This window comes from Schistocerca americana, chromosome 5, assembly GCF_021461395.2.
Source record: "Schistocerca americana isolate TAMUIC-IGC-003095 chromosome 5, iqSchAmer2.1, whole genome shotgun sequence".
NCBI lineage: Eukaryota > Metazoa > Arthropoda > Insecta > Orthoptera > Acrididae > Schistocerca > Schistocerca americana.
This window is the reverse complement of record NC_060123.1, coordinates 567,148,451-567,161,488: the sequence shown is the minus strand read 5'-3', so window position 1 is coordinate 567,161,488 and position 13,038 is coordinate 567,148,451. Positions and strand designations below refer to the sequence as shown.

The 13,038-nt window shown below is 38.6% G+C and overlaps 1 protein-coding gene across 1 annotated transcript in view; it reads right to left on the bottom strand.

The window, feature by feature from the left end:
• LOC124615809 (dedicator of cytokinesis protein 9) overlaps positions 1 to 13,038 on the bottom strand; it is a 343,132-nt gene that overhangs the window by 113,563 nt on the left and 216,531 nt on the right. The window lies entirely within an intron of this gene.

Below are 13,038 nucleotides of genomic sequence, written 5' to 3'. Positions count from 1 at the left end.
ATCAACAACAAATATAACTACCTCAAAACTCATCCTTGTCTTCTGTTAAACAGGGACAGTTGGTGCTAAATAACACTAGCACTTATTTTTTTCGAAGCAATTGAAATATTTTATATAATCTTTACAAATACATATGTTCCTGATCTACACCTAGATCTACCACTACAAAAAGCAGGCGTGCTGCCTCCTTTATTGCTACAGCAAACTGTCCTTACAATGCAACCTCTGAAACTTGGGCATGACAGGGACTGACTGCATATCAGTGTTTGGTACTTCAAACAGATACAGCACAATAACACACACAAAAATCTTTCTGTGCATAGTCAAATATCATACAGCACATCATCACCCGTTTGGGTAGTGCGAACCCAGGGAACAAGGTTACATAAGCAATGTCAGATATTGTAGGTTGTGAAGCAGCCTTTTACGTCAACCATGCACTTGTGTTCAGTGACATGCTCTGACACCAGATGTTTGTCCTTCCCCATGAACACAGACCAGCTATGACTCATTAACTTTGGTGGACGACCGGTTGGTAACCATGTCCCTGTGAAAGGCTATGCTGACGTTGTAGTGAAAGTGGTTATATGGTATGTCTACATTCCAGGGGTTCTCTATGTTCTGTATACCTGTCCAGGACTGGTACAGAATTATTAGGAAGGGTAAGCCTTGTATCTGGATCTTTCACATGGATACAATCCATGTTGGATGTAAGAATGTCATAAGACCAAAATAATATAATCTGTAGATAGATTTGGTGGGCAGCAGAACCTCTCTTTATTGCAATCAACATCCTGGTGGAGAATAAGGCACAGCTCTTCTAATCTGTGTTACATTGAATAATCAGCTATGGCTGGTTAGTAGGAATAGTTGGAGTGTTAGAAGTATGAGAGAATTGGCATGGAACATGGAAAATCTGTTTGTGGATCATGTTTGAAGAAAGTGGAACTAGGGATGGAGGGGTGAAATTCCCATTTGTGGGTGGCCTGGTACAACCTTTAAAACACGTAATATATTTATTCATTACTGTGCACCCACTGTACAAGGGAGATGTTATGGTGCAAAGAGGATGTAAGCTATTGATGTAGAGGAACTGTTGGACATTGGTGGGTTTGATATGACGGGTGATTTTTATGGATCTGGCAGGGAGACGGACATCAACACCCAGAAAATTGGCAAGTTATACTGAAGAGGATAAGGTGAAAATAATAGAATAAAAGGTGTAGAATGAGGTCAGTGGACCTTAGGCCCGAAATTTGGAAATTTGTGGTAAGGTCTTATGGGACCAAACTGCTGAGGTCATTGGTCCCTAAGCTTACACACTACTTAGCCTAACTTTCACCATGGATGACACACACACCCATGCCCGAGGGAGGACTCAAACCTGCGACAGGGGGAGCTGCACGGACCGTGACAAGATGCCTCAGAAAATTGGCAAGTTATACTGAAGAGGATAAAGTGAAAATAATAGAATAAAAGGTGTAGAATGAGGTCAGTGCACCTTAGGCCCGAAATCTGGAAATTTGTGGTAAGGTCTTATGGGACCAAACTGCTGAGGTCATTGGTCCCTAAGCTTACACACTACTTAGCCTAACTTTCACCATGGATGACACACACACCAATGCCCGAGGGAGGACTCAAACCTCCGACAGGGGGAGCTGCACGGACCGTGACAAGATGCCTCAGCCCGCGCAGCTACCCCACGCATCCTTAGGCCCAAGTCAAATCACGAAGACGCTATCAAACAACCTGGACCACACAAGTGCTTATGATCCTGGGTGGTTAGGAAAGATTTCTCTACAATGGTTTAAGATCTTGGGTGTTTTCAAAGGATTCTTCTACCTGGTCTGTACCTGGTTGTGTATGAGGTGCCATGCAAGTGACCATGATGGTGTCATGGATTTCTTTGTATTCCCTCCTCTCAAAGAAGCAGCTGTTGGTAAGGTAGTGATTTGGTGATGGACTTGGAACATGTTGGGGTATTATAACAAGCTGGTGTCAAAGGTGTTAAGCAGGGAATGACATGGTAATGAGGAAGTAATTGTGGAGAGGTGATGGGGCAGTTGTTGGTGTACGTGATTAAGTGGGAAGTCAGGTTATGGTTCATGGATAGGAGATGTTCATCAGCTAGAGAAAACATTCTTTCTGTAGCGGTCAAAGTAACTGCATGCCAATGGGTATATAGAGTGGGTTAGTGTGTGGGCTGTAAGAAGCGTATAAAAGGTGGGTATGTGATAGTTGGTGGTGGTGAGGGAGGAGATGCAATAAAGAAAGTTGCTATTTGGACAAGGGGTCAACAGGTCATGGTACAAAAGACTTTTCAAAAGACATATACTGTAAGAACTAATGAACTGATTAACAAATAAACTGTGGAGATTGGAGCAAGGATCACTGGAACAGGGAAGAAACTGACACTGATAAACATTAGATACATACCAACAATTTAAAAAATAGTATTTTTTACTCTTGTCATACAGGACTAAAGATGAATTTTTGTTAGCAAAAAAAACTGAATGTAAGCTGCTTAAAATATTGTTCTTACTGGGGTCACATAATTGTTTTGGAGGTTTATTTAAATTAGCTATTACAATCACAGTTCAAGTTTTAGATAGTCTACAGTTTTCAGCATGGAGCTGCTGCACTGAAGAAGTCCACATTAATTCAAATTATACAGTTTGTTTGAACATTATTTCAAGATGTAGCAGTTCAAAATTTAAGAGTACCAACACTCTTAATCTGAAGAAAGCATTCTCACACAAAAATCAAACCAGATAATGCTTTATTCTATACTGAGAACCAAAGAAATTTAGACAACAAAAACACATTAAAAACAAAAGAAGAAGAACAAGAAATTAACAATTTTTGAGGGAAGAATTTTTGATGAATATTGCTGCTGTCTTTAGTGAGGGAAGAAGTCTTGACGTATATTGCTGTTGTCTTTAGTAATGTGGTCAAAAGTGGAAAAATTGCAACAAAGCAGTTCAGTAATTACTTCTCACAAGGATTCACAGACTTAATAATAATTAATCTATCAATGAATAATCATTAAATCAATCAATAATAATTACTTATCAGAAGAACTTATTAAGTTCTATGATTTTGAAAACTGGTGGCTGAGACTACAAAGGACAACAACCATTTCATCTATTCCAAAACTACACCACACCAGCTGGTAGTAACAATGGCAACTGCTCACCTGCCAATGGCAATGCAGCTTCAAAGAGTTGCAGCGATGTGGTTCCAATAACATCACAATGCAGAGAACTGCTCTTCAATGAGCTGTATCAAAACTAAATCGATTTTTAAAAATTTTGTTTGGTTGTATTTTGGGGTAGTTAAAGTGTGTTTCTGTTTGAAAGATTGATTTAATGGAATTAACTCTGTCGGTGTGACAAAATTTAATGGGATACATTATTTATTAACTTGTTATTACCAGTGTGGACAAGAAGAACAGAGGAAATGTTTAGTACCATATCTGAATTAAACATTAGGAGGGAACAACTAATAAAAACAATGCCAACTTATATACTAAACTAGACACTACCAATGCAAGTATCAAATCTCAAGGTGATGAGTTGGATACTATTAAAAGGAACATAGACAATCAAGGTGCTAGATTTGAAAAGGCTCTGGCTGATTCAAAGGAACAAACAATTGCTAAATTTAAAAACAGACTAGAAATTGCTAGTGTTGATTTAAAAGACAACATACATAAGCAGGTCCAGAGACTTGAGGAACACATCACAGACTCATGAAAAGAAAACTTCAAAATAAATTATCGAATAGCTGGATTAGAATCTACTGTCATAAAAAGAACAAATGAGTTACATTTTGGGTTACTTGTATGATCTAATTTAGTGGTAAATATATTAGTTACAAGTTTTGTTGAGTTAAATATTGGATCAAAACAAACCTCAGACAAAGAGTGTCAGTCTGAACAGTTCAAAATCAGATACAGATTTAAGCAAGGTAGAAGTTTTCCATTCCATTTTGTCAAATTTGGAAGATGGTAGTTGTTATTTATTCAAACTAAACTATCGACAATATGTTGTATTAACTATCAATACACCTCCTTCACCAGATATGGGAGGCTTATCAGACTATTTAGGACAGATTCATTGATTTTAATGCCCAATTACAATTAAACTAGTGAAACACATACTTGACAGATTTTTGTCAACAATTTTGGAATGACTGTGTAGACTTCAGATGTCTATAAACTTTTACTGTTAATGAATATGACATATATGGTGTTTTTGTACGATTATGTGCTGAGATTTCTGTAAGTGTGAACAATTTAATATTAACATTTATTGCAGTGATTACTTATGAAAAAGACAGAGTGAGAGATAGCTAAAAAATACATTTTTGAACTTTAAATTAGATCAATAGTGATTTTAAGTATTTTGGGAAAATTAAAAGTATACGGAAAAGGAAAATTTCAGATAGAACATCAACAGCCTTGTGACTAATTAAGCAAACTGAAGTACGCATGTTGACTGATGTATCTAGAAATGCGTCTTGAGATACATTTTTCGATGCCACGGACACAGAGTGGTAACAGTTATGTGTCATCAACTTCAGGGGAGTTCATAATCTGTATCAACTATGTACACAGACACAAGGCTCCAGCTGTCAGTTATATTTTTCCCTATTTAGATTTCCTTCTATAGTTACACCTACATCCATATTCCGCAAACAACCATGAAGTGCATGGCAGAGGATCTGTCCTATTACATCAGTTATTAGGGTTTCTTCCCATTCCTTTCATGTATGGAGTGCGGGAAGAATGATTGTCTGAATGCCTCTGTTTGTGTTGTAATTATTACAATCTTGTCCTCACAATCCCTATGTGACCAATACTTGGGGGGTTGCAGTATATTTCTGGAGTCATTATTTAATGCCAGTTCTTGAAACTTTGTTATTATACCGTCTCGGGATGGTTTATGTCTACCTTCAAGAGTCTGTAAGTTCACTTTTTCAGCATCATTGTGACACACTCCATGAGCCAGACAAAACTATGACAATTCATGGTGCCCTTCTCTGTATACATTCAATATCCCCTCTTAGTTCTACTTGATACAGTTCCCACACACTTGAGCAAAATTCTACAATGGGTCACACGAGTGATTTGCAAGCAATCTCCTTTGTCGACTGATTCCACTTTCCCAGTATTCTCCCAATAAACTGATGTCTGGTGCTTGCTTTAGCCACAACAGAGCCTGTGTGAACATTACATTTCCTATCTCTACAAAGTGTTACACCCAGGTATTTCTATGAGTTGGCTGATTACAACTGTGACCCACTGATATTATAGTCACAGTATACCACTCTTTTTTTCTTTTTTGAGAAGTGCACAATTTTGTATTTCTGAACATTTACAGCAAGTTGTCAATCTATGCACCACTTTAAAATCTTATCAACATCTGACTGAATATTTATGCATCTTCCTTCAGACAGTACTTCATTATTGATAACTGTATCATCAGCATATTGTCTGCAAGGTTGTTAACGTACAACATGAACAGCAAGGATTCCAACACACTTCCCAGAGGCACACTCAAGGTTATTTCTACTCTGTCAATGACTCTCCATCCGCAATAACACGCTATGTCCTCCCTACCAAAAAGTCTGTAATTTAGTCACAAATTTCACTTCATTTTTCCATATGACTGAACTTTTATAACAATCAAGGGTGTAGTACTGAGTCAAATGCTTCTTGGAAATTAAGAAATACTGCATCTGCCCGACAGTCATGATTCAAAACTTTCAGTATGTCATGTGAGACAAGTGTGAATTAGGCTATTATTATTATTATTATTATTATTATTTATTGTCGAATTTAACTATATGAATATGGCATGGTAGCATTGTCACAGTGAAGAAAAGGAAAGAGTGAAAGGTACCCCCATATAGTAGTTGAATGACAAATTAACATCCAAGTGACCACCACATAGGGCAGTTTAGAGCCACAGTAACACAATATAGTGGCAAGATGCAAAAAAAAAAATATCCTCTGGCCATGATAAATGGAAAACAGAGGAGTACACTTATGAGAACACTGTGCTCCTTTCTCATGTGCATCTTTTCAGGGGTGCACTTTATTTTTATGGATGACAATGCACTATTGTAACAAACTTCTTGTGTGGAGGAGCTCTTGGAATGAGAGGATATTCCATTAGTAGACTGGCCTGAATATTCCCCAGACTTAAATCCCATTGATCATGTATGGGGTACACAGGGGAAACACAATGCAACATGTCCTCAAGCACCAACGACATTCCAGTACTTGTCAATCACACTGGTAGATGAACAGAGTGACCTACTATAAGAACTCCTTACCAACCTTGTGGTCAGACTTAGCATTGTCAGTACTGTCCATGGTGATCACATGCCCGTTAAGAAAAAGTCCTGCCTTTTGTGATGTCCAGAAGCCATCATAAATTGTGTTAACTTCAGGGTAATTATTGTCTTTGAGTAAAAGTGTCATTTGTATTTGTCTCATTGTGTTTCTTTCACTAAGCTTATGAACTACACCCTAGCAGTTCTTTCTATGTATGGTTCAAGCTTCGTCACACTAGTTTACTTGGCAGTGACACATCACCGATAAAGTTACTTTTGTCCATAAGTTTTGCGTACCAGTGTATTTTGCCCCCAAAAAAAGTAACTCTTCTTGCTTAATAGCTTGGTTAATAGTAGTGACACAATGAGTAAGTATGTGCTGTAATCATTATGGCACAATATTTTGCAAGTATGCAGTAGCATAATGTACAGGTCTTATCCTTCTGATGATTAGTATGTTTTCTAATTCGATGGCATTAACAATGGTTGCTAGGAGCTTTTGCAAGAGGAATTTATACTGTCTGATAGTACAAAGTTTTATGGCTGGGTCTGTACAATTTTCTTTTAGTGGAGGTCTGCTCAACTTAGTGTAACTAGTTCATTACCTCATATTACTAAGATGGAGTGAAAATTGAGTAAGAGATATGCCACCAAAATCAAGTCTGTTCAGCAGATTGTGGTTGCCATTTGTGATGCTACTCTCACCACATACATTCAAAAGTAGCATTTTAGAACCAATTTTTGGAGCCTGGGAGGGGAGGAGGGGGTGAAACCAGTTGTGTCTGTTCTGTAGAACTGACTAAGATCTTTGTCGCTACAGTCCACTGGTGAAGTATCCTCCAGGATGGGAAGGAGGTGGTGGTGGTGGTGGTGGTGGTGGTGGTGAGGGGGATAGTTACTGCGTTGGAGTCTGTCATCTATCCTTACTTGGTTTTAACGTTTCTAGTTTTACCTTTCTCAACTTTCTACTCCACCAGGAGTACCACGTCTATCCTTTCTCTTTCCACATTTAATAATTTCCATTGCAGAAACACTTATTTTATCCAGATATTAAAAGCTGTTTTCGAAGGGTTGCCATAGACACTGCAAAACACAGGCAGTTTCTGGACTAAGCTATGCAGCATAAAATTTACGATCGGAAATGGTGCTTGTTGAATGTGCCTTGAGAAGAGATGAACATGAAATGCTCAGCTGTAGTTAACTGGGAAACTAGCGAATAAACTAGAGGTGTGAACTGGACTACCAGACCTCGCTGTGGTTGGTCCACATTTTCAAATGAACTAAGACAGTGTTCAAAATGACTAAGGACAAACCAAATTAAGGTTGTTACATGTTTAATGAATTCAAAGTGGAATTATACTAGCTGATATTTCATCAAGATGCTGTATATACGCATCTTCCAGTTTATTCAGTTTACGAGATGATAAACCTTTGTTAGTCCCTGTCCTTCACCCACCTACCTCCTTTCCTGCTCCCACTCCAACACTATACAGCCTTCTATTCCACCAATGCACTCTCAGTCTTTTTTCCCCTCCTCTACTTCCCCCTCCCCTCCCCTCCCCGCCCCTCCCCCCCCTTCCCTTCCCCTGTCTAGCCCCCAACTGCACCAACCTGTTCTACCATGTCCCCACTGCCTCCTCCTTACACCCACTACCCAGAATGCTTCTCCCATTTGAGCAGTTGCTCGCAGTCTGGCTTCCATGGCCAGAGACAGTGGTCGTGTGTGTGTGTGTGTGTGTGTGTGTGTGTACTTTAGAAGAAAGCCTTTTGTCGAAAAGCTCACATGTTTAGCAGTCCCTTTATAACTCAACCTCTCTCCTCTACAGTGAGACGCAATCTATCCTTTTCATAATGTTGTCAAATGATTATCGAATTTTTTTTAAGTTTGCAGCCCTTACGAGGTCATAGCGAGAGGGTTGCAGCCTGCAGTAATAGCAAGTGTGTACACTCTTGCCCTACAGCATGTCACCAACTTTCACTTTAATATGCTACGCCATTGAACTGTAATGATAAATCCTGAACGTGGCCTTGACTCCTTCAATTATTTAAATCCTACCTTTCATCTATTTTTAGGTGAAGAGGACTTTCTGATATATCTGAGGTATCTACTCATAAGCTACAGTATGGCAAAAACCTAGGGCAAACCATTTTCATTTTCAAATAACAGGCTCCATTCACTAATTCTTAAATGAACAAAATCAAAAGAAGGTAATATATAAATCAGGTTATAAGAGGTCATTTTTGAAGAACAGGAATTACTTCAGAAGAGAGCGTGTTCCTGTTTCAGAAATTATGATGTATTTTAAGTCTTTCAAGATACCACAACTGAAACTGAAGACAATTCTGATGATAGTGATAAAAGTGAAAACTACATAATGACTCAATAAGATGTGATGAAAAATTTAACCACAGTACAAGAGTTACATGAATGGTCGAGAGTTAAACATCCAATGAGCAATTGAGATAGAGTAGCTGCTGCTTTAACATATTATGGAGAACCACAAATGATTCAAGGAGCTAGGAAATCAAATCCTTGAGATCAATGGAAGGAAGCAACGGATCAAGAAATATTAGAATGACGACCAGGCATGTGTTTTAGAAGATTTTTCTTCAAGATAATAGTCTTTTTATGTAAATTACGAAACAAAAGTAAATGTTTATGGTTCTATGGATAAACACAAGGCTAGAATGGCAATTTAGGAGTTATCACAACAAACAAGGGACTTGTGATTCTTCAGGATTTCTTGGCAATTTGCTAACATTCTCTAGTTGTAGGGTGTATTACCAGAGATCGTAATCTCTCGAACTCGGGACCTTTGTCTTTCACGGGGAAGTGCTCTACCATCTGAGCTACCCAAGCACGACTCACGACCCGTCCTCACAGCTTCAATTCCCCCCAGTACCTTGTCTCCTACCTTCCAAACTTCACAGAAGCTCTTCTACGACCCTTGCAGAACCAGCACCCTGGAAGAAAGGATACTGCGGAGACATGGCTTAGCCACAGCCTGGGGGATGTTTCCAAAATGAGATTTTCCCTCCACAGCAGTGTGTGCACTGATATGAAACTTCCTGGCAGATTAAAACTGTGCTGAACACTGCTTGGAACTTGATTATTCCATTAGCTAGGAAGACACAAGAATCCTGGCCCAGACATTTGAACAGCACAGTGACTCAGTCATTCAATTTTAAACTAACAGAAAACGTAATCAATCAGGACAAGAACTATTAGCTGAGTAAAGCTTGAGAGTCTGCACTGAATCTGTTAAAAGCCCAACGAATACAGATCCTATCAACACAGAGGCCTCAAGCATATTGCCAAGCGGGACGGACTAACAACAGAACACCCCACTATGACTCAAATACACATGAACTGCAAACAGGGAGTGATCAGTCGACCTGGACCAAAACAATAAACTCAAGGGCAATACCTGTGGGTGAGAGTGGCATTTTGGATGTCAGACAGTGTGGTCTTCCAAGTGTGGTGCATGTAGAAGCATTCTACATAGCTTCAGACGTTGTTGACTCCCAAGGGTGGTGCCTGCATTAGTGGTCCAAGACAGCGAGTGAAGGTGGCAAGCATAGACCGTAGAAGGGGTGGGAAGGCAGAGGACTCCATACAGCAATCAGTCTCCGAGTGCATCTGATTTAGGTGATGAGTTACATAGCCGAAATGTCATGCACGGAAGACTGCTATATCCAACAGTACACCGAATAACTCAAGCATGTCAAAAAAGGGACATTATAATCATATGTAGTCCTATGGCATGAAAATATAATTCAGTTTTGTTCAGAGCTATAAGAACATAGTGTCTTTCAAAGATGTTCTTAGATTAAATGCTCTCCATTTTCTTGCATGTTAGTTTGAAATGGCACCTCAAGCATCTCATCGGGTGCTGACTGTCATAATTAATGCTGTTCTGGTACTTTTTATATAACAGATGGCAGAATTATGTCATGTTGACATCATGCAACTATTGTGTGGTGACTTAAGAGAAAACTATTGATGTAAAGTACCTTGAGGAATATAATGATAGCTCTAACAGAGTATGTCATTTAAAGGTACGTTAAGGCAAACCCATAACTGTTGAAGTAGACAGTGGATAAATACATAACTAAGATGGGATTTAAAAGAAGTGATGTTGATTATCCCTTTTTTTTTTTTGAAGCACAAAAGTTCCAGAAAAATTTTCTTTGTGCTTAACACTGATGGTGTACTGCACTTAAGAAATACAATGAACTGATAACTTTAGTGATTTGAAAATATTCAGAATCACTTCAGGACTAGTGTTATGCATCAAAAGAAAGACGGGTACATACAACTCCATAAGGTTCATTAAATAAAGAAAATTTTAGAGCACTTTAAGTGCAATACTGCAATATATTGGAAAGGGAATATGTAGAACACATTACTTTACAGGGAAGCAACATAAGCTCTTGCACACCTGAATTATGGAACTAGGCCACAGTATTTAAAAAAAAAGTAGTAGTAGTAGTAGTAGTAGTAGTAGTAGTAGTAGTATCAAGGAAGCAGGAAAAGCCAACCAATCACACTGCAATCTAAATGAAACGAATTATCTGGTGTATGAATAGCAAACTGTTACTGATCATGGTGGTGGTCTTGATAAGGGCCATTCAATGTTTGGGAAGCTTAACCTTTAATTTTGAGGATCTACTAGGTGGCTTAGTCAATGACAAACTAAAGTTCCAAAACCTATAATGGAAGCAAAGATGAATTGGTTGAGAAAATTATCGGATTCATAAGACTCTTAAACAAATTAGTAATACAACTGCTAGAGTAACAGATTTATTAGCTGCCAATAACACCACTATTCAACTCACTCAGAAGTCACTTTTTTCATTGATGCACAAAATACACTCAAATAAAACATCTGTTTTAATGCAACTTAGTAACTGCCAATGAAATCACTGCTACACTTCAAACGTTATTCACTAATATAAGATAAGAGTATGTAAGTTGTTAAACAATGGGAGAATGGAAGTTAGGATACACTTATTTTATTAAATAACTTTTGCACAATTTCAAATTCTAGTTGATTAATTTGTCTTTTTAGTAGTTTGTGTTTTGCTATAACTATTTTTCTCTTTTTCATAGCATACATATACCAAGTTAAAAATATGTTTCATTTGTATGAATTAATTATTCACTTGCACTTCTACTGAATAAAACTATCACAAAATTCACTGAGAAAATTGGAAGTTTAAGATGCAATTTTCATAAAAGCCTTGTTGACTGAAAATTTCAGTTCCAATGGCTTGATCCTACATGCGATCCATTCTAATACGCCTCTTATTTACTGATAACATTTGTGATTTCCGTTTGCATTCTGTCAACAGGAAGCACCAATGAGAAATGAAGTTTCCCATGAAGAGTTTTCCTGGTTCCTCATAAATGTACCAACACATGTACATCATCACTGGCACAAAAAAACAGTGTTCTGTCTCCCATCTGCTTAGGACATGGTTGACCCTTATTCTTACCCCTTCTTCTATTGTAAGATAACAATTATTGAGGTAAGAATGGGCAAAACTGTGTTCAGTGCATGGAAGTGAAACATCTCTGTGAAGCTGAAATACCAGGACAGCTTCTGACCCCCATAGCAGAGGATCTGCTATAGACCATGTGAAGCCTATGAAAAGCCTGTCGAGGGTGGGCGGGTGGAGGTTGGGGGGCGAGGGGGTGTTAAACAAAGACATTTGGGAATCTAATTGTGCATGCTTACCACTCAAGTTGAATAAGCAAAGCCTATTTCACACATGCTGAGTAATTGTTACGGTAGAACTACAAACAACCTGAGAAGAGATTTCCCATAAAAATGACCAAATAGGGAGAAGCAAACACCTCTCAAAGCTTCAGTTTACATCATTTCACACAGTATGTGTACACAGGGCAGCAAGTGAAAACAGTGTATTGATCTGGTACTAGGTTAACATTGTTAAATTGTACAGTTTTAACCCAGTGCTGTTTCTCATTTCAAACTTGTCCTAACAGCACATTACTTTGAAGGTTAAGACTTTAATAGTGTTAACTATTTATTCACAATTTATAAAAACAGATACATGTTTCCAAGTTCTACTGCTGGTCACAGTAGTCACCAGCATTGTATATGAACACCTGTCAGTGATGTGGAAGACATAGGATACCCTTAGCAGTGCCCATGTATTGACAGTTTGAGTGGGGCAGTCTACCGTCTGATGAATCACTGTAACAGTTCAGAAGTGAATGCGATGAAGTGCTTCCTTCATTGCAGGAATGAAGTTGAAGCCTCAATGCCTCAAGTCCATGGAGTATGGCGGGTGGTACATTGACCAGCAAAATGACGGCTGAGTCCTGCAGAAAGTGTCACTATTTCCCTCTCTAAGCTGCTCGTTTTTGGGCACAGCGTGTGACCAGGTTAAAGAAAGAAGGGGGTGACATTTTCTGCAAGACCTATCCATTGTATTGTAGCACAATGTTCGGGCACATATGGTGCAAGTTCAGACTAATTTGTTTGATCAATAGTGGCTGGAAAGCACTGTATTACCCACCACACTCTGCGGACTTTAGCCCTCATGATGTCAATCTGATTTCTAAAATGATGCATTTGCTTCAGAACTTTTACAGAGATTCATCAGGCAATAGATGCTCCACTCACACTATCAGCACAATTGGCATTGCTAAGGGTATCATAAGACTTC